This window comes from Chelonia mydas, chromosome 23, assembly GCF_015237465.2.
Source record: "Chelonia mydas isolate rCheMyd1 chromosome 23, rCheMyd1.pri.v2, whole genome shotgun sequence".
NCBI classification, from domain to species: Eukaryota; Metazoa; Chordata; order Testudines; family Cheloniidae; genus Chelonia; species Chelonia mydas.
In genome coordinates, this window is record NC_051263.2 from 16347816 (window position 1) to 16351882 (window position 4067).

The 4067-nt window shown below is 58.7% G+C and overlaps 3 protein-coding genes across 8 annotated transcripts in view; 1 reads left to right on the plus strand and 2 right to left on the minus strand.

The window, feature by feature from the left end:
* Positions 1-4067, plus strand: part of LOC119564877 (immunoglobulin superfamily member 1-like) — a 967916-nt gene that overhangs the window by 653625 nt on the left and 310224 nt on the right. The gene's annotated exons all lie outside the window — the stretch shown is intronic.
* The window catches only part of LOC119564866 (immunoglobulin superfamily member 1), a 999687-nt gene that overhangs the window by 442391 nt on the left and 553229 nt on the right, over positions 1-4067 (minus strand). The window lies entirely within an intron of this gene.
* Positions 1-4067, minus strand: part of LOC119564865 (immunoglobulin superfamily member 1) — a 798058-nt gene that overhangs the window by 299641 nt on the left and 494350 nt on the right. The window lies entirely within an intron of this gene.

A 4067-nucleotide genomic window follows, 5' to 3' on the forward strand; every position in this document is an offset into this window, starting at 1 on the left:
GGGTGCAGTCTAGTTGTTGGCGTGTAGTGGTGTGATTGTGGGCGTTGTTGGATGGGTGCAGTCTAGGTGTTGGCGTGTAGTGGTGTGATTGTGGGCGTTGTTGGACGGGTACAGTCTAGGTGTTGGCGCGTAGGGGTGTGATTGTGGGCGTTGTTGGACGGGTGCAGTGTAGGTGTTGGCGTGTAGTAGTGTGATTGTGGGCATTGTTGGACGGGTGCAGTGTAGGTGTTGGGTGTAGTGGTGTGATTGTGGGTGTTGCTGGACGGGTGCAGTCTAGGTGTTGTGTGTAGTGGTGTGATTGTGGGCGTTGTTGGACGGGTGCAGTCTAGGTGTTGTGTGTAGTGGTGTGATTGTGGGCGTTGTTGGAGGGGTGCAGTCTAGGTGTTGTGTGTAGTGGTGTGATTGTGGGCGTTGCTGGACGGGTGCAGTCTAGGTGTTGTGTGTAGTGGTGTGATTGTGGGCGTTGCTGGACGGGTGCAGTCTAGGTGTTGTGTGTAGTGGTGTGATTGTGGGCGTTGCTGGACGGGTGCAGTCTAGGTGTTGTATGTAGTGGTGTGATTGTGGGCGTTGCTCGACGGGTGCAGTCTACGTGTTGTGTGTAGTGGTGTGATTGTGGGCGTTGCTGGATGGGTGCAGTCTAGGTGTTGTGTGTAGTGGTGTGATTGTGGGCGTTGCTGGACAGGTGCAGTCTAGGTGTTGGCGCGTAGGGGTGTGATTGTGGGCGTTGCTGGACGGGTGCAGTCTAGGTGTTGGCGTGTAGCGGTGTGATTGTGGGCGTTGCTGGACGGGTGCAGTCTAGGTGTTGGCGTGTAGCGGTGTGATTGTGGGCGTTGTTGGATGGGTGCAGTCTAGGTGTTGTGAGTAGTGGTGTGATTGTGGGCATTGTTGGACGGGTACAGTCTAGGTGTTGTGTGTAGTGGTGTGATTGTGGGTGTTGCTGGACGGGTGCAGTCTAGGTGTTGGCGTGTAGTGGTGTGATTGTGGGCGTTGTTGGACGGGTGCAGTCTAGTTGTTGGTGTGTAGTGGTGTGATTGTGGGCGTTGTTGGAGGGGTGCAGTCTAGGTGTTGTGTGTAGTGGTGTGATTGTGGGCGTTGCTGGATGGGTGCAGTCTAGGTGTTGTGTGTAGTGGTGTGATTGTGGGCGTTGTTGGACGCGTGCAGTCTAGGTGTTGTGTGTATTGGTGTGATTGTGGGCGTTGCTGGACGGGTGCAGTCTAGGTGTTGTGTGTAGTGGTGTGATTGTGGGCGTTGTTGGACGGGTGCAGTGTAGGTGTTGGCGTGTACTGGTGTGATTGTGGGCATTGTTGGACGGGTGCAGTGTAGGTGTTGGGTGTAGTGGTGTGATTGTGGGTGTTGCTGGACGGGTGCAGTCTAGGTGTTGTGTGTAGTGGTGTGATTGTGGGCGTTGTTGGACGCGTGCAGTCTAGGTGTTGTGTGTAGTGGTGTGATTGTGGGCGTTGTTGGATGGGTGCAGTCTAGGTGTTGTTAGTAGTGGTGTGATTGTGGGCGTTGCTGGACGGGTGCAGTCTAGGTGTTGGCGTGTAGTGGTGTGATTGTGGGCGTTGTTGGACGGATGCAGTGTAGGTGTTGGGTGTAGTGGTGTGATTGTGGGTGTTGCTGGACGGGTGCAGTCTAGGTGTTGTGTGTAGTGGTGTGATTGTGGGCGTTGTTGGACACGTGCAGTCTAGGTGTTGTGTGTAGTGGTGTGATTGTGGGCGTTGTTGGAGGGGTGCAGTCTAGGTGTTGTGTGTAGTGGTGTGATTGTGGGCGTTGTTGGAGGGGTGCAGTCTAGGTGTTGTGTGTAGTGGTGTGATTGTGGGCGTTGTTGGACGGGTGCAGTCTAGGTGTTGTGTGTAGTGGTGTGATTGTGGGCGTTGTTGGAGGGGTGCAGTCTAGGTGTTGTGTGTAGTGGTGTGATTGTGGGCGTTGCTGGACGGGTGCAGTCTAGGTGTTGTGTGTAGTGGTGTGATTGTGGGCGTTGCTGGACGGGTGCAGTCTAGGTGTTGGCGTGTAGGGGTGCGATTGTGGGTGTTGCTGCGTGGTTGCAGTCTAGGTGTTGGTGTGGTGGTGGTGGTGTGATTGTGTATGTTTTGTGCTTGTGTAGTCTAGGTTTTGGTGGCTGTGGCTGTGCAGGCTTAGTCTGGGTCTTGTGTGGTGGTGTGACTGTTCATGTGTTGCTGTGCGACTGTGGTCTGGGGGGTTGGTGTGCGCCACCGTGCTGGTTTGCCTGCCTGAGGCTGTCCTCTTTTCACGCTGCGGTTGTGCGAATATCGGGGTGTTGGATGTGGATGAGGGTTGGTGTGAGCACACAGCTGGGCCTTCCTGTAAGGCGGGTGTGTGTGGGGGGTGCTGCCGCAGCTGGCTTGCCCGGGGGTGCTGAGCCACGTGCGTCTCCCGCCCCCTGCTGCCTCGGCGCCGGGCCCCTGGTCCCAGTGTAATTACATTTTCCAGCTGAATTACAGATTTTCTCACTAATTTAATTTTTAATTTCTATGTAAATGAACTTTCCCCACAAAGCGCCAGCCAATCATGGCAGCGTCCAAACGCGCGCCCCCACCCCCGCTCTAACCACTAGGCCCCACTCCCCTCCCAGAGCCGAGGAGAGAACCCAGGAGTCCTGGCGCCCAGCTCCTCCCCCCAGGATCTCTGCAGATTCAGGCAGGTCCCTGCCTCCGGCCAGCCCCCCCCACCCCACAGTGCCCCCTGCTGGCGGAGGTGGGGCTGGGGTAGCCGGGAGCTCCCCCTTTGCGACACACAGGACACGGGGCTGTGGCCCAGCGGGAATAGAAAAGCCTTTATTAGGAACGTTCAGACATTGCTGGACACCCTCCCGCTCCTGGCCTCACCCCATATGCAGCACAGCTGGGGGGGGACTGAGCCCGGACCCCCAGCTGAACTGACAGCTCCCCCCCACCCCGCTCTCCCAGGACACCTGAGTCTGACAAATTCAGGGCTCATGGCCCCTGTTTCCCCTCCCCCCGCCCCACACACACCTCAGTCCACAGCTTTGGCTGGAGAGCTCCCCACTGACCTCCCCACACCTCGGGCCCCAGACCCTGCCCCCTCCAGCCAGACCCCACCCCTCTGGTATCCAGATGCCCCGGCCCACTCTGCTCCTTCCCCACTCCCCAGAGACCCCCAAGCAGTTAGCATGGCCCACAGCCAGCCCCTTCCCTACCCCCCAACCGCCCCCATGGCTGAAAAGAAACAACAGCCGAGAAAATAACTGGGGTGAAGGGAACCAAAACCAGATGGACATAAGGGAGTGGATGGATGCGGGGGGGGGGCTTGTGTGGGGATGGATGGATAGAGGGGTGGGGGGCATGGATGGATGGGGGGGTTGGGCATTGGATGGATGGAGAGGGGTGTGGGGGGATGGATGGATAGAGGGGTGTGGGGGGGTGGAAGGATGGAGAGGGGGGTGGGGGCATTGGATGGATGGAGAGGGGGGTGGGGGTTGGATGGATGGAAAGGGGTGGGGGGATGGATGGATAGAGGGGGTGGGGCGTTGGATGGATGGAGAGGGGTGTGGGTGGGTTGGATGGATGGAGAGGGGTCGGGGGGATGGGGGATAGAGGGGTGTGTGGCGGTGGATGGATGGAGAGGGGGTGGAGGCGTTGGATGGATGGAGAGGGGTGGGAGGATGGATAGAGGGAGTGGGGGGGATGGGTGGATGGAGAGGGGTGGGGGGGGATGGATGGATAGAGGGGGTGAGGGGGTTGGATGGAGAGGGGTGTTGGGCCGATGGATGGAGAGGGGGTGGGGTTGGATGGATGGAGAAGGGTGAGGGGTTTGGATGGATGGATGGATGGAGAAGGGTGAGGGGATGGATGGATGGATAGAGGGGTGTGTGGGGGTGGATGGATGGAGAGGGGGGTGGGGGCATTGGATGGATGGACGGGGTGGGGGGGTTGGATGGAGAGGGGTGTTGGGCCGATGGATGGAGAGGGGGTGGGGGGGTGGATGGATGGAGAAGGGTGAGGGGATGGATGGATGGATAGAGGGGTGTGTGGGGGTGGATGGATGGATGGGGTGGGGGGACGGATGGAGGGAACGTGCGGGGGATC